We start from the raw sequence: 18,720 nt of genomic DNA, 5'->3' as shown, positions 1-18,720 counted from the left end.
ATATTAAATTATTTCTATTTTAAGAAGTTTACAAACTGAGATAAGTAGATGTGTTACCTTCTTTGAGGCCAGGTACTCCATACCCCTGGCGACCTGATAGGCACAGGACACCAGATCTTTAAATGTCAGAGTTTCATTTGGGATTTTACAAGTGTCAAATGAGTAGTCCATCCCAGGAGGCCTTCTCGCTCGCAAGTATTCCCTAAGATTTCCTTTAGAGGCATATTCCACCAGCACGTACAGAGGACCTGCGTGAACACAGTCAGAAACAATTCAGTCAGAAAAATCTAAACCGACAAAAGCTAAACATACTGGAAAAAAGCCTGGATACTGCATACTGACCATCTTGTGTGCATGCTCCAAGCAAGTTGATGATGTTCTTGTGTTTTCCAATCATCTTCATCATCTCCATTTCAGAGACAAGGTCCGAGAGGTCCTTATCTGTCCCGTCATCTAAGAAAACAGTAAAATATTATCACAATTTATAAGAACTGTTTTCTGTTGTAATATATTTTCAAATGCGACTGATTCCTGTGATGCCAAAGCTTGTTTTTTTCCAGACTTTAGTGCCACATGATCCTTCAGAAATGATTCTAAGATGCTGATTTGGTACTCCAGTAACATTTCATATTATTATCCATGTTGAAAACTGTTCTGCTGCATAATATTTTGATAGATTTTTTATCCAGACTATTTGATGAATAGAAAGTTCAAAAGAACAGCATTTATGTGGAATAGAAATCTTTTTTCTATTCCACATAAATAGAAAAATAGAAAAAATGTTACTGACCCCAGTATTTTGAACGGTAGGATACTGCATATTATTAGTATATTAGTATTTATTATTTAATTACAGTTAATCACTCACTGTATTTATGAGATTTTTTTGTGCACTGGGAATTATGTTTATTTTATGCTTTTTGACATTTACTAAAAATCAAATATAATTTAGACTATCTGGACACACACTCACCTTTGAGCATCTTGACAGCAACAGTGAGAGGTTTGTTGGGTTTCTCTTTGTCAATCCCGATGGCTTCAGCCATCACTACCTGCCCAAAGCAACCCTCTCCCAACGGTTTTCCCAGCGTTAGTCTACAACAGAAACATCAATCAGCAAGGGACAAAACTCATATCTAATATAGTCATTTGGTGTTCACTTCAGCTTGTAACTCACTTAGTACGTGGAAACTCCCACTTGGGGTCAGAGGGCAGTTCAAGTTCAGAAACGTTGGGCAGCATGGGCCCATCACTGGATGACAGGCGGGCGATCCGGACCAACGGGGTGTTGGAATTCATGGAAGAGTTCGATTCCAAGGACACCTGCTTGGGTAAAGAATAAAAGGAGCATGTTATTGTCCCTGAAAGAGAATAAGACCGTGAAAATAAGAGCAAGACAGCGAGAGGAAGGATCAAGATGTCTATTTTAAGAATATCATCTACTCTGAAGTGTTGTGTGTTGCAGACAGAAACATGGTGTCTGTTCCTCAGAGGACTGCTTCTGAGAGAGACAGGTTTGTAGCTGTCATATCTCCACATAATGGACCACAGAAGGCTTCATGAAGCAACATTTCAATGCTGCCGTGCACACATAGCTATCATCTGGAGTTTTGCTGTTGTCTTGTATCCAGTAATGTGCTCGGGAGCCACCAGCTCATCAACTGGCAAATTTTTTTCTTTATTCCAACTAATATCAGCGGCATCATCATAATGTAATATTTTCATCCCAAACTGTGGCTTCTCTCCAGCACTGATTTGCATCTTTTTAGCCATCCATAACTGCCTTTGCACAAGAATCAACACTCAGTGTGAGCTGAATGTCATAACAACGGCATGTTTGCCTTAACTTGAGCCCTATTCTTTTAGTTCCACGTGAGCACTGCTGTTTCCTTTAGGAAATGCAAATCTATGTACACTTTCATGAGACACTGAGAAAGTATGTCAGCAGTAGGAAGATCAAACTGTCTGACAATGATATCTCAATATTTTCCAAAATCAGAACTAGCTCAAAATACACACCTACACACACACTGAATGAAAGAAAGAAGAAAAAAAAACACTTCAGCGTGATTATGTAGCTTGCGTTGATTCCAGTGTGACATTGTCATGCTTTGATTACTGGAAATAACTTGAGGGAAAAAGAAGAAGAGATTGAGAGAGCGACACAGATTAGAGAGACAGTGTGTGTCAGCTGCAGCTGCTGCAATTTCAAATGTTTAAAACAACTGAGAGAGAGCGAGTTTCACCAGGAGAGAAACATGATATAAACTCTGGCAGTCTCCAGGAGAGCATGCATATCCCTCTGCCACCTCACATCTATGACATCCACACAGTATGTCTTCATAGACACCAATAGCCCAAAGACATACTACAATAGCTTTCTGTTAAAGAGAGAAAGAAGATAGAAAAAAGGCTGTTCAAATCTTGTATCTACTTTCTGTTACCTGTCTCTTGAGGGGGAATTTGGACAGTTTTTGAACAGGCGGTGTTGGGAGAGTCTTCTGCGTGTTCATCCGCATACGGCAGAGGATAATGATGACCATGGTGAGGATGAAGAGCACACAGCCTGTCACATAGATGAGGATGTCTGCATAGTCATCCTCTCTTTTCATCTCCACCGCTGACACAGGGCACAAGAGCACAGATTAGACATGCAGTGATGACATTATGAGACAAATATACCAATGTGTTGCACTATAGATGAAACAATGAAACAATTACATTCATACAACCCACCATACTATTTAGAACACGTTCTAAATGGCTGTAAATTAAGTTCTTATTTAAAGAAGTACTTACTTAGAAACATGTGAATTTCAGACACAACGATTGATTAAAATGTTTTAAAATGGCTCACTTTCCTATCAGTGTTTTTTCTATTACCAGGGTTGGAGTGCTTAACAAGTGCCAAATGCAAGTAAAATTTGATGAGCTTTGCTTTGATGAGAAAATAACTGAATTTTTACTGGGAACTGCAACATAACATGTAGCATAAATCAAAGTGTGATAATGTCTGATGTAAGCAACACAAATGATTTAAAAAAAATTCATACGAACCGTCTTCAAACAACTTTTCCTGCAAAATCTGCCTAAAAGTCTCTAAAACTAAATGTGGCAAGACACATGTAGTGTATAAAATTAGAGGAACAAAATATGCTGAGGGTCAATAAGAAATATTCTTTTAGCTCAGTTCATCCACCTGTGTGGCAAAAGGTTCATTTTGGACCCTGTTTATTTCTAATACACATAACCACAAAATTCAGTTTAACTACTTAAATAAAACATGAAACACAACTTAAATTGGCTACTAACTACAGCCTTGAGACTTCCATTTAAAAAGAGAGTAACTTTAGAAATAAGCCCCACTAATGGTTAGATTAGAGATCATGTTAATGTTTTGTTCAAAGCTATAAAGCAGAAAGCCTACAGTTAATTTACAGCCACCTTAAAAACTAATTAACACGCTATCGCGCCCCCGTGCAGGTACAAACATCCCATAATGCCCCTCTCTCCGGGAGGTTTATTTGGCACTTGTGTGATGAGCCCCACAGATAGAGTTCAGTGGCTCTACACGAGACGAGCGATTTTAATTACAGCAACAGAAAGGAGAGCAGGATAACAGGATGAGCGCAGAGGATGTTAGAATTAATGAATCGGGCCTTCCAGATACTGGGACTGTGTGCCATCAGTAAATACTCCAGTAAACACGACAAGCACTTCAGTCACGAGCGTGTGTGTTATCGGGTGGAAACAGTCTATTAGAAAAACCCATCATCCCTCTGTTTTCTCTGCATATGTCATGTTTAAATCTGAAAACAATTACAAACTACCGGGTTGTTTTTCAGAGGACTTTAGTCAGGGTGGCATATTTAATTTGATAGGAATAAAAACGAGACTGCTGTCTGCCTTGGCTTCGGTCCAGAGAGAATATTATTGAAAACAATCAAAAAACATTTTAACTGCAAAACTATGAACATTCAAGGACAACAGAGAAAATAGGAAGTGTGGGGACATGGGAAGAAAAGGCCTGAAGAGAAACCCCAGAAAGTGAGACTAGTATACCTGGTAACACTGTAAGCCAGGCAGAGTGATGGTTATAGCCAATCGAGTTCCCTGCCAGACAAGTGTATTGCCCCGCATCCTCAAAAGACACATTGTTCAGGTAGAGAATCTCCAGCTCTTTATCCGTAGTATTTATTCCCGCAGTCTGGAAAAGCAGGGAGAGATGGAGAGAGAGAAAGACAGATGCGTAAACCACAACCCTTGGGAAAAGAGCAGATCCGACACCGGGAGGAAGATCTGAACGAGAGTTAACCCATCACCATTAACCCAGAAATCCCACAATCCTGCATATGAAGAGATGACCTAGAAGCAAAGTAAAACCCCAAACACTGGTGGAAAATTCAGTGGCCCATCAGCAGCAGCAGGTCACATTAGTTTTCATCCAGATCTGTTCGAGGTGCAAAGAAAAGGAGCGGGGAAGAATATTACAAGCTTTAAGCCTAATGTAACTTCTCACTAGAAACTGACACCTATTTAATAGGAGCCGAGACTGTGCCACATGCACTTTCGTATTGATTTTCTCCTGCACTACACACAGCTCTCTCCAATATTGGGACACACACTTCTACATAAACATGCTCTTGTTGCATTGATTGGGGAAGAAAAAGTAGCAGCGAGCATTTAAATTAGCAGACACACACAAGCCTTACATAACAAGTCCTTGGATCAGGTCACCTTATTTATTGTGTGAAAAAGGGACGAGAAGAGCAGGGAGAAACAGAGAGAGTTTAGGGAAGTTTGACTCTACGCCACCAAAGTCTTGATTGACATCAGCTGTTTGGAAAGAGATTTTTACCTGGCTGGGATACCATGAGCCAGAACGTATTCTCTGACATGCCTACAAAGTTGTGGGCTCTGCACCAGTACTGGCCTGCATCTTTTTCTGACACATTATACAGAGTCAGCGTATCGTGGGCCTCTTTTACTTTACTGACAAAACTCTGCAGAGACATATGTACACACTTAGTCAGAGGCAAACACGTTCACACATGAAGAAACACTTAATGATTTAAAATGCTCCTGCAGCTTGTTCTACCACTTTTTAAAGAAGCTGATACACTTAGGGGCAAATTCACAAAACAGGTCAAACATCTTCCTTCTAATCTTGGCTTCTTATAGATTGTAGCTTTTTTACAAAACGTAGTGCATTTAATGTTAAAAATCACTCTATTATCAACGAATGAAAGCAGCAATATGTTGTGCCGTTAACAGATTTGCATAATTCTTTGTAATCAGGCAACTAAACCAAGACAGAAAGTGCATGGAAATACCCAACACTCTCAGCAGATGCAAACTGCAACCCATAAAGATTTACGTTATATGTGCAGGTTTCTCTTTATTTAAAAACAAATGATGGGATAAGAACAGGAAGCTGGATTCAAACTGATTCCACCTGTACTGGTGCCACAGCTCAACACGCTAACTGCTAGGCCATCGCTCTGATGTCACTCACTATATGTTATAATTATATGCTCAAATATCATCTTCAGTCCCACGCATATCTGCTTCTGTGTTTCTTTCAGACACTTCATTTGCTTTATTCTCAGTTTCCGTTCTTTCCCTTGATCGCAGGCGTTGCGCCACACATGATCTGTCGCTCAGCACTCTCGGTGTGGGAGGGCTGGGGAAGGCTTTAGAGGGTTCACAGATGAGACTGTGGGGAAGGGAAAAGCCGGTGCGCGGCTCCCAATAAAATACTGTTTCAATTATGTGGGAGTCTAAAATAGTGTGGCGGTCTGGCCACCCGACGCACTCCCCTCCGCTGCCTGCTGACTTGGCCCTTCCCTCGCTTCCCGCACTCATTTTTTCCATGGCTTTTTCGGGAGCCTCTTCCCTTGTTCCCTCCCTCCTTCTTCTCTGAAGAGTGAGTGGGGCAGCACAGCTAATGGCTGTCTCCCTGTGCGACGCCACTGCGGCGGTTAGCATAGCCTAAAACAGATGTCTGCCTCCTCTCTCACTCCTCTGAGAGGAAAAAGAGAGCGAGATACCCCTAATTCTCCAGTTGCAGAGTCTATAATGAGATGCTAACATGGGTGGGATTAGGAGTCGAGGAGGTGCTCTAAGAGTCACTCAAAGCTCACATGAGACTTAATATGTTGGTTTAATTTAAGCTGCACTTGGACATATTAAAAAAAAATGCCTTCAACATCTATGATGGACCATTCTAACAAGCAAAAGCAAAAAAAAATCAAGAATTGTAACTTTCTATTCTGTGAGAAAATTAAACTACAATCCAACGTTTAAATAATCGTCATCGTAACAAATCACAAGTACTGTGATGTTAATAAAAAGGCATACTAAATGTTTTTTTAAAAAACAAAGTTTGAATTATCCTTTTAAAAGTGGTTATTCATGCATTCTCCTTATTCTGTACCTTAAGAATGTGGACATATGGGACGCCATTGGGCCCATACTGGCTTCCATTCACCTCGATGTGCTTGAGCCACTGGATGTGTGGCTGAGCATCACTATACACCTTACACTGGAACTTGACATCACTGCCCACCACCACCGTCTGATTGGCCGGGAGTCCCGCCTGTAGGATGGGCCGGTGAGGAGAGCGCTCTGTTTGGAGGAGAGATGGAGAGACGGAGGGCAGTCAGCAATGAAGGTAAGTGATTTAAAGCGTGAATGTGTGTGGGTTGCGTGTTCATACCCAGCACGTCGAGTTGGTAAGTGTGTTTGATTGTCCCGTATTTGTTTTGCACCACACATGTGTAGTTTCCCCGGTCAGATGGAACGGCACTCTCCATGACCAAACTCCACTGCTGATGCCTCAACTAGAGAGAAAGGAAGATAGAGACAGAGACAGAAACAGAGTTTTATTAGTGAAGTATTACACAAGAGGTCCACTTGAATCCTTCCTCAGGTTTTTCTGTTAGCTGAAGAAAAGCAGGTGCTAAATTCTGTGTCTGTATAATGTTATGACTATGATCCACTGTGCTGATGAATCTGAATTGAATTCCAAAAAGGAAAATCTGATTTGAATGTAAGCAAACAGAATTAAAATGAATTGAAATAAAATATATGCTATTCCATATACTAGAATCTTTAACTAGAAGAGCAAAGTTTGTCAAGAATGTCTTTGAATGTTTGCTATAATGTTTGTTTAAAAGACAGAAAGACAGACATATAGATAGATAAAATGGAAAAAGCATACAGAGAACAACGCATTGATGTGAAAATAATAACTCACTTATTTATTTATTTTTAGGTTCATTTTGGAATACCTTTAACATCACCAGACATGGAAAGTATGCTAATTGGTCAGAAAGTTTAAAAAAAAAAGTATTTTTGTTTACACAAACCCTTCACCTCCTACAAACACACACGCATATACATGTATGCATACACACACACACACACACACACACACACACACACACACACACACACACACACACACACACACACACACACACACATACACAGAACCATCCAATCATTTATAGAGCACAACCTAATTGCAAGTACTGTATGTCTCTCTCTCTCTGATTCTTTCGGTTTCTCTTGCGTTCTGTCTCTCTCTCATTCCTCCTCTACGTACTTCGAAGGTCTGAGTGGAAAAAATTTTAACTGTGTAAATATTATAGGCTGTGTTTTTGAGCAGTTGCATGGTAACACTCACTGAGCGGGCAACATGCACATAGACAAACACACATGCCTAAGAAAGTTGCCCCCTGCAGTCCTCCAACTCCCCCTTGTCTTCGAGATCCTCACCTTCTCACAGGCTGCCCTTGCTGGCTCGCTCTCACTCAGTGAGGCTTCGGTGTTTGCTGACTGACACGGTGCACAGTATGAGAAATGTGTGTGTGTGTGAGTGAATGTCTGTATGGAAGTAGTTGACATAATGTGTCCATTGACTTTTACAAAATTAAGATTTTAGGTTCAAATTAATGTAAATGTGTGAGAGAAATTATATTGTTTTGCCCTGTAACTAGTGATCTTTTCTTTTAAACACCTTTATGCTAAGTAGTTAATTCTAAATAATCCTGCATAGAGACTTAAGTACAGATATACAACCAATAAGAGGTAATAGAGACTACATAAAAAAAAACTAGCCAGAAGTTTTTCAGAATAGTTTTATTATATATATATATATATATATATATATATATATATATATATATATATATATATATATATATATATATATATAGTACAGACCAAAAGTTTGGACACACCTTCTCATTCAAAGAGTTTTCTTTATTTTCATGACTATGAAAATTGTAGATTCACACTGAAGGCATCAAAACTATGAATTAACACATGTGGAATTATATATGGAATTATATACATAAAAAAAAAGTGTGAAACAACTGAAAATATGTCATATTCTAGGTTCTTCAAAGTAGCCACCTTTTGCTTTGATTACTGCTTTGCACACTCTTGGCATTCTCTTGATGAGCTTCAAGCTTCAGTCACCTGAAATGGTCTTCCAACAGTCTTGAAGGAGTTCCCCGAGAGATGTTTTGAATGAGAGAAGATGAACTCTTTGAATGAGAAGGTGTGTCCAAATTTTTGGTCTGTACTATATATATATATATAAATATATATATATATATATATAATTGTTGGTTAAGCAACTTTAGACAGAGGTGGGTAGAGTACCCAAAAACTGTACTCAAGTAAAAGTACTTCTAGAAATATTTACTCAAGTAAAAGTAAAAGTACTAGTCTTGAATAGTTACTTGAGTAAGAGTAAAAGAGTATCGGATAAAAAATCTACTGAAGTAGTTAGTTACTAGTTACTTTGGGTCATATATACTGAGCCTATTTTTATTTAGATATATAGATAAAATGTATGTAATGTTTGTGTGCGTGTATAAATGTATATATTTCATCAGCCTTTACTCCAATTTATGTAATTTATTATAAAACCCTGTCTGTTTACTTAAGTAACAGATATAGGTGTCATGCCATAACATATTTTTAATACGACTGACTTTATATTAAATGTAAATTTAACATTGAAAGTTAATTTGATATAAATATTGCTACTAATCTTTCATTGTTCAGAAAGAGAGCAAATAACATTTACATTATTAAAGATAATTTTCACTGACAGTCTAGATTTCAATCACTTTCAGAAACTCCCATTAAAATCACTGAAACTGTTAACACTGTGAAATCAATATCTTAATTAAAGATTCGTACACACATCTGCACTTTGTTGTTTCTGACGAGAGAATTCGCCAGAAAGAGGTATTCAGTCAGTGAGCGAGTGAAGGAAGCACCGGCATTTTAGCGATGACTCATCTGAACGCCTCTGATTGGCCAATGCTTTAATAAGCTCAAAAGAATCATGTGTGATTGGTTATAATGCGCAGCGCTGTATAAACGCATCTATCTCTGGCTAAGCGCCAGCAAGCGATCACAGATCTGAATTTAGCAGCTGATGACGTACTAGCACCGGTGTGATTGTATTAAAATTAATAAAATCTTAATCGGCTATTTTTTGTCTTTTGGAAGCTGCATTCAACTTGACTCCCCTCTGTTATAAGCCACACACGTACAACACACTAATGTCACAGTGGTATCGTGTACTGTAATCGAATGTAGCCCAAGTTATTACCTGTTAAACAGTAGACAGCACACGTGGTGTTCATCTAATAAGGATCTCCATCGCTAGCAAATAATAACCTTTGCAGATTTTCTTTCAATTCAGTGCAGTTCCAGCCACGTTTTCAACGCTGCTGATGTTAAACGTTACAACTCTGAGTGAACCGCTTCAGTCGCTCAGCAGCGCGTGCGGCAGGGAACTGAACGACTCATTCAAACTGATTCATGAACCAATTCACTCGTTTGCCAATTGGTTTGATCAAGCCTTTGAACAGAATTGACTCAAAAGAATGAATCATTCGCGAATGGGCATCGCTCATTGCCCAGAGAAAAGTAGACGGCGCGTTTGGAATAAACTGAAGCATTTATAACATTAATTGCATTAAGATAAAGTAACGAGAGGAGCGTCGCCCACAGTAACGAAGTAAAAGTACAGATTTTCCCCCAAAAATTTACTCAAGTAAGAGTATAAAGTACCCATCTTTAAATATACTCCGAAAAGTATTAGTTACCCCAAAAAATTACTCAAGTAAATGTAACGAAGTAAATGTAACTCGTTACTACCCACCTCTGACTTTAGACTACAGGAAATAAATATTACTCTGAGCTATACATCAACTAAGCTCAGCTCCCCTTTCAGTGAAATCCTAGATTCGCCTTGTTAACTTCCCAAACATATTTAATGTCAACTACCCATGTGCAGTGAGACTGTAAGAGAGCGAGAGTTAATTTAGGACCCTATCTTACTTGACACTGACATTTTGTGTGTGTGTGTGTGTGTGTGTGTGTGTGTGTGTGAGTGTGTGACATTTATCTCAGTGTGTCTGCTGAAAAGAATTGCTGTGCAGAATTCCCAGCTGTTCCTCAATCCACCCGAGCACTTTATCCAGAGGGAATGGGAGGAGAGAGTTAGTACATTTATCCCATCCTTCATCAAAAGATAAGAGCTGAAAAGTGTGCAATGTCGTGCTGGACCTCACTGATTCAGAGAAAAAAAACAGTACAAGAAAGACCCAAACAGAGGTCTGATAATCAGTTGAAAAGCGATGCTCAAATTCCTCCCGGCATTACGCTGTTAACATATTAAGCCTCTTTAACTCTGATGTCAGACTGGGGTTAGGAGGTAAGATCAGTGCAGTGGATATTCGGCTGAATTGTGAACTGCAGAGAATATCGGGAGTAAAGGGGCTCAGAGGGTGCCAAGAAGCTCAGGTCTCTCTTGAGTGTGTGCGTTTGTACGTGTATGTTCAGGATTTATGGTTGTGTCAAAACGGTGCGAGCTCGTTCCAATAGTGGTGCTGTTTAATTTGACCCACAGAGACAGGAAGCAAAAACAACTGACCCCAGGGCGAGTCATTAAAATGACAAAACTGTTTCTTTTCTCTCTCTCAATGGAAAGTAGTACAGTAGTCTCACTGGAAACACCCTGTTTCACCATTAAAACAAGCCATCAATACTGTACAGACGGCCCATAATCATACATACCCTAACATGAAAGTCTCAATTCTCAGTTCATATTGATTAAGATAACTATTACCACTTAAAGGTGAAGTGTAGTGGTCACTAGTGGCAGAAAACTGAATTTAAAAGAATTTGAAAAATTTCAAACGGGTTTCACAAAAAAATGTTGGTTGAGAGTTTTGCTTGTGCCAGTTTTCTAGACACGCAGAACAGAATAATGTATTCTGATTTGTTTCTGGGTTTTATATGTAAATTCATCTGTATGTATTACTCTTTCCACACCAGTCTATCATTGTGGTATCAACTATGTCATATAAACACACCCTAAACAATAGCTGGTCATTTGTTGTTATGTCAGTCATATAGAAATGCATTCATTTCAATAGGAATCCACATGACTGGAAACTATGCATTCAGGTAAAAAAAAATCCCTATGCACATTTCAGATTGGATTTAAGATGATTAAGCAAACTGGCAGTGCTGACCAACAGAAAGCTGCTTAATTTTTACTTCTTAGCTTACTTCTGTGTAAACTGTATCAAATACTGTTAAATTATTGACAAAGGACCTTTTTTTACCCACAAATGCTTAAAAGGCATTATTGGAAAGAAGCTGCAAAGTGGACTAGCTTTATGTTAAACAGCCGAAAATATTAAACACTTGACCTTTAAACATATTTTTTACATATAAATGAATAACAAATTGCAGCTAAGCAGTTAATAAAGACATATACTGCTGTGGCCTACAGACAAAAGGCACATTTGTCGGTAGATTAGAGATTCACTGACATTCCAAGCATGTATAATTTAGCACTGGTGGTCCCACAGAGCAGTGCAACTGAAATTGAGACATCTTTCAGAGGACGTAACCGTCTTTTTTCAGCTCGCTCGTCAATTGAGCTGTTGAATATGTTGCGAGCTGCTCGCAAACACACACTCAAATGCAGCGTTTTTACAGAACATCAGTGTGTCTGTGTGTGTGAGGTGTGACTAACCCACAGTGCCACAGATTAGCATTCTCACAGTGTGACTTCGGCTGCCATATGTGAGCATGACAAAAGCCACGCCTCCCCCTGCCAATCAAGGTCTCTAAATCGCCACAACAACACCCTCTCGGAACCACCCCCTTCTGATGACTCAATAGAGAGTTGACCTTTGACCTTAGAACCCTGCCAGTCAGGCACAGAAATTTGTGTCTGTTTGTATGTGTGTGTTTGTGTTAATGTGTGTGGGGAAAACAGTGGGAAACTCAAATGTCTAAACAAAGCCAAGAATCATTTCAAACAATGAGAGTACAACATGTGACTCATTTTCTTGCACTTAAAAATCATTCGGCAATCTTACCGCATTTAGTCAGCAATTAACGTGCCCTGACCATCAGCCAGAGACTTAAAACTGGCTCCAGTGCCAACAGAAACATAATCACAGCATTATTGTTCCCCTTGCATTGCAAAAAAAAAAGAGAGCTTTAAGATGGAATACGCTGATCTGTCATGTTTAATTCCTTAATTTAACTCTCATTTTAACACATCCTTGAGTGTGTTATCAAGCCATCAGGCCTGTCATATCCACACACACAAGGGGGTCACACATCCTTTTGCATAAATATAAGAGCCGTGACTTTTAGCCTTGGTCTTAATAGAGACAGAAGACATTCAGGGTGAGCTGTCAAGCTCCTGTGTATGTGTGTGTTAAATAAAGCTATTATGATGCTGTCAGAGATCTTTATGCTAACAGTAACTGTGCTGATGCAGAGGACAGGTCTGGTATAAAGGATGACCCTGGGTCAGTGAGGACCCCTGGTGTGTGTATACGTGTGTGTGTTTGTAAGGGCGGGCCGGTCACACTATGGCCAAGGAGAGGTGGAGAGGTCAATGTTTTGTTTCTAAATGTCTCTCTTAGAGGACACTGGTTATATTCTATGCATACAAGTCAATGCAATGCAATGCTGTGTTAAAAAAAAACTAAATGTGCAAATGTGTGTGTGCAAAAAAGAGTCACTCACAGTTGTGCTTCAAGAGTTGAATTTGTTTCAGGTATTTCTCCTTAAATTCTGTTTACATTTAATCATTTAGCAGACGTTTTTATCCAAAGCGACTTACAGATGAGAACAATAGAAGCAATCAGATCAACGAGAGAACAGCAACAGAATACAAGTGCCATGACAAGTCTCAGTTAGTCTAGCGCAGTACACATAGCCATGTTTTTTTTTATTTTTTTTTATTATAGAATAGAAAAGAAAAGGTGAGTGCTAATATTAGTTGGTCAAGTACTGGTGAAAAAGTGACTAAAGACTCTGTTCGAATTGAGATTGGGAGGTGACTCCACCAGCTGGGCCCAGTCCAGGAAAAGGTCAGTGAGAGTGATTTGAACCTTTTTGGGATGGCACCACACTTCCAAAACGCAAGCTTCTGGAGGGCGCAGTGAGTTTAGGTATATTGGTGCAGCGCCAGTGAAACAAATTGTTGACATACAATGGGAGTATTGCGGTATAAAGTAAATGTGGATAGCAAAGCTGAGAATATTTTGTCTTGAAATAATTTATTGAGTAATATTTTACATTGAGATCTTTTAATTTCAGGCTTTCATCTCTTTGCAAATCTGACCACAGTTTGAGATCTCATCTGAAGAGGGGATGTCTGAAATTACTGGTGTCTTTTAATTAGGAGAAAATCCTATAAAAGTCTTCAGTGAAAGTCTCAATCTGTTTTCAATTTCATCTCATAGGCTATCTTTTTATTATAGAGATATTAAAGACTAAATGTAATTCATGACTTTTCCTTTCCAATAGGAAAAATGTGTGCCTCTTCAGGAAAATTGTGTTTAATAATGCTATTATTTAGGCCTATTATTTATTTTTATATAGGATTTAAAGGGGTAATTCACTGAAAAAACAAGAACCAAAAAAAAAAAAAAAAAAAAAAAAAAAAAAACAACAAATGTATTTTTTACTCCTGAGAAGAAAAAAGTACCACTTTTTTGGAAGGAGAGTAAATGATGACAACTATTTTATTTCTGGGTGAACTATCCCTTAATTGTGAGGGTTAAATCATTGAGCATTAAGGAGCAACAGCCCTGAGAGATAAAAAATGGCAATAATAATACAAATAATCTAAAAAATCAGTGGACAGTCTCCAAAACACGTCACAAACAACACTCGCACAAATGCATCAACACATAAATAACAAGACCACACAGAACTTTGTGCTTTTCTGTTCTTTCAGAGGAACAGCAACAGGTGGACGTATCCTCTAGAGATGACGAGCAAATAAAATCCAGAGCGAGAGAGAGAGAGAGAGAGAGAGAGCTCTTGAACGAGCAGATGTTGAGGATCTGTGTAAATTATTACTAATTGCAGATTCTCATTATCTGTAATCCTAAACACGATCACATGTTTGCACAAGCACACGCACATGTTCTTAATAGGTATTCATATTGTCTTACTTTAATTCCACCCATTCTCTGCTCTCCCTTGAATTCCTTCCCATTTTTCAGCCAATGGATGGTGGGAGTGGGGTTGCCAGCAGCAGGACAGCGGAACTTTACTGTATTAGCAGCGGGAACGGCCAACAGTTTCTTCTCCATCCGCTCAGGACGGGTCCAGTATGGAGCTTCTGTTAGAAATATAAGAATAAAATCAGATGCTGCTGAAAATATCAACTAAACGTGACATTTTCAAAGTTTACAAAAGCAGGTCAGTGTATAATACATGAATCCATAGGTGCAAATGATCCACATATAAGTGTATGTTTACATGCAGCACAGTTGTTTAGGGGGTAGGGTGTTCCCTCTACGGGAGTCTTCGTGCGGTTGAATGTTTATGGAAAGATTTTTCTTGCTCGCTCTGTGGCAGCGTCAGACTGGCTGCCTAATTTCCAGACTGATTTAAAATTTGTTTGGAAAAGCAAACAAGCTTACATATACTCTTATGTTAGTCAGAGGCAAGTTTATGCTCTTGCAGACAGAACTCTGAAAGATTCCCGGTGTTAACTCCTTCACAGAGCCGTGAACACACAATGCGGATTCCTAATAATAGCCTATTGTAATAACAGAGCAATTTTCCTCCATTTAATCCTCCCACAAATTCAGTTTATATTGTTGACTGTCATGTGGTCAGGTTTGTGTTTACGCTTCCTTAGCAGCTAATGCCAAATATCACAGCATAAATACTTACAGTAACATCCTTTAGCTAAAATAATAGTCATTATTTTTATTTTCAGTTCAAGTCTTGAACATTGTGTGTGTATGTGTCTTTAAGAGATTGAGTAAACATACTTTCATCCCTCCTCAAACAATTAACTCCAGATCAGATCAACCCACAAACTTGGCGATTAAACCCACAGACGCCACATTTCGCTCCAGACATACATGCGAGCTCACAAGCACACATCTGTGAATGCGCGCACACACAGTAAACCCATTAAATAGACCGAATATAGTTCTCTCTTGCGTTATTTGCTCATGCTATCAGATTGTAATGTAAAGGGTGATTGGCAGGCTGGCATTTCCTTTGGCATAACCCGTACACTAATGCCTGTACATACACACACACAGTCTTCCAGTTTTCACTGCATTCTCAGATGGTCAGTGATATGAAAGGACCACAACATGGGTCTGTACCAAACAGTGGACCTAACATGTGTGTGTGGTTTGCCATTTTATAGAGTTCAATACAGACAATTTGAGCTTTGAAGTGGGAACCGCGAATCTACAGTGACGCAGCTCTTTATTTTTTCATTGACTTTTATTCTACCGCCAAAAAAAGCCATCAAAGTACAGCGCAACTCTACACAGCTGATATTACACACAGCTTGCTTCAGTCAGCCAAACTGAGAGCAGTAACTAGCACTGCATCATTAAGATATTACAGAATGATGTCATCAGATGTCACACGACCTCAGCTCTTCTCAAATGTTCCAGAGAGCCTAGACCTCACAGCTCTCAGCCCTCTCTCTCTTTCTTAATTAGAGCTGGATTACTGGTCATTAAACTCTAAAGGGGTTTTGGTTTTTGCCTAATCCCTCGTTTCATGCCCTCCCTTCAACCCTGAGACCCTCCCCCAACCCTGATCCCTCCACAGCAGACAGATGCATTAGCTTTCCCTTCCCTTCCCTCTCTCTTCTTTCTTTGTGAAAAGTCACTAACAAGATCTCTTTCAAATCTCAGTTGTTTCTCTTACAAAGCAATGAGATCAAATAAAGATAAATGGGTCTCCAGAATCTCATATTTATGTACTATAATAATATTTACCTATATTTCAATGAGAATTTTTTTTTTATTTCATTTTAGATTTTAGATTTAGTTAGCTTTATAAGTTTTCTTTTTACAGTTTTAGTTTAAATACTTAAACTTAAGTTTCCATAGCATAATTTCACATTTTTTGTTTTTCACCGAATATTTATATTTATTTATTTTACTTAATTTTAGCTATTTAATTTTACCATTTTTTTTTTGTTTTAGTTAAGAATAAAATCATTGAAGAGATCTCAATGTTTCAAACTGTTCTCAGTTTTTCTGATTTTCATTCTTTCATTCTTATTATTATTATTATTATTATTATTATTTGTTATTTACCGTTTATTATTAAATTAAAATATCTGGGCTATGCTATCAATATTATTATTTTTTTCTCTATTCATGAACTGTAAATTACCTTGTTCTCATTTCTCTTTCTTTTATTTAATATATATATATATTTTTAAATATGGACAGAACCAATGATTCTGATTCTCTTGCTATATTGACATACATTTGTCTGCACAGACATTTATCAAAATGTGTTTAAAATATATGTATTTTAGAAAAAAATTAATCAGGGCTGCATTTCTCAAAAGCATCACAAAGCTAAGTTGATCATAGCTCCATTGGTTTTAATGGGTCTACGATGTACTCAAGCTAACGATGCTTTTGTGATACACAGCCCAGGTCACTAAAATGAGAACTTACTAACACTAAAACACTGAGAAAGTAAATATCCGTCTGGTTTCTTTTTTTACTTGTTATACACAGTTTGAAGATATTGAGGAACTTTTCTAAAATTTTTGGTGACATTTCATTTGACACTGTTAGACTTTAAACTATTTTTCTTCTTTTGCTTTTCTCTCTCGATCCCTCCTGAGAATTTGTTTTAGCATCAAGTGAGCGAAAAAAGCAGCTGATGAAATGAGATGCAACCTAACCCCAGCTAAAAAAGACAGCAATCTCATGCATTTATTACACTACATAGAGACCTCTCAGAGAGAAATCTTAATCAAAAAAAAAGAGGAGTGAAGTGAGAAATAAGAGGGTGAAACACACCATTTCCATTACCTGCATCGTCCTCATCTTCATCATAGTCCTCATCATCACCAGAGGACAGTGAGTCTAAGAGAGACAGAGTGACATAGAGAGAGAACGAGCTTATTACTTAAACCGCACAGTGGCCTTTCTGTATGAACAATGAACCTATTCATATGATCTGCAGAATGAGGAAAATAAACTGATAACAAATCAAAACCAATTACTGCACACACACACCCCCTCAAACACTCACACACACAGCGGTTAATGGATGGCAGATGTTAGCAGAGATTCAGTGAGTAAAACGTCTCTGAGATTTCTGACAACAGCTGTATTTTTACACTCATGTCCTGAAATACACATGCACCAACACACACTCTCGTATTCTGCTTCTCAATGAACTCATTCAGAGGGAGAGGGGAAAAAATCGCCATGACCCTGAAAAAGAGATTATTCTGTCTTCAGCTCCTCCTCTGTGAACATTTACACAGGTAAAACTGTACAGCACACACTCTTAAAATACCAGCAGAGCGTGAAATCAAACACTAGGCCTATTTAGTGCTAAAGATATGCTGTTACTGGGACACTGAAGCTTTCTGTGTGTGGCTTTCACAGTGTTAATTGCACCAAACCATCAGATATACTCATGTTTTGTGGCTTAACAGTTTTTAGCGGCTACTGGAGATTTGTCTTATATAATATTGTTGTTGTTCTGTAGTGTAACATGTTTTTAAAAATTAGCACAACCAAGAGTTAAAAATTGTCAAGACATAAATTACAAAACCCATGTAAACAAATGATGTTATTGACGTCAAACCTGGTGTTGAGCATTTAGGGCCACCTTATTAGAAGACATGCAAGACCATGAAAAACAAGAACAGTTTATTTTTCTGTGTGTTATTCTAAAGCTTTGGAAGACTCGGAATATAGTACACAAATTAGTCCCAATTCACTTTCATTATATGGAAAACAGCAGCTGGAACATTCTGTAAAACATATTCTTTTATGTTCCAGACACAAAAGTAACTCAAACAGGTTTGGAATGAAATATTGGTGATTAATGATTTTTTTTTTTTTTGTATGAACTATCTTTGTAAAGCTCGGTTGTGTGTTGCTGTCTGTCAGTGTGTCTGGTAGCTGTGTCTTGTGCTAAAGTGTGTAGAACAGGATATTGATGTCTTGTGGACTCTTTATCAGCATGTGATAATTGGTGAAGGTTGTGTGCCCATTTCCATTTTTTTTTCTGTCTTTCTCCAGATGCTGGCAAGAATGAGAGCTGATTTGCCCTGGTCTAATGCCAAACACATGTCAGTAAAAAAATAAAAAATAAAAAAACTCTACCAACACTCTTACTTTT

At 38.3% G+C, this 18,720-nt stretch overlaps 1 pseudogene; it reads right to left on the bottom strand.

The window, feature by feature from the left end:
* The window catches only part of LOC132157174 (fibroblast growth factor receptor 3-like), a 43,856-nt pseudogene that overhangs the window by 8,150 nt on the left and 16,986 nt on the right, over positions 1-18,720 (bottom strand).

The sequence above is a fragment of the Carassius carassius genome, chromosome 14 (genome assembly GCF_963082965.1).
Source record: "Carassius carassius chromosome 14, fCarCar2.1, whole genome shotgun sequence".
Lineage (NCBI taxonomy): Eukaryota > Metazoa > Chordata > Actinopteri > Cypriniformes > Cyprinidae > Carassius > Carassius carassius.
The sequence above is the reverse complement of the archived record's forward strand: the minus strand, read 5'-3'. Positions and strand labels throughout refer to the sequence as shown.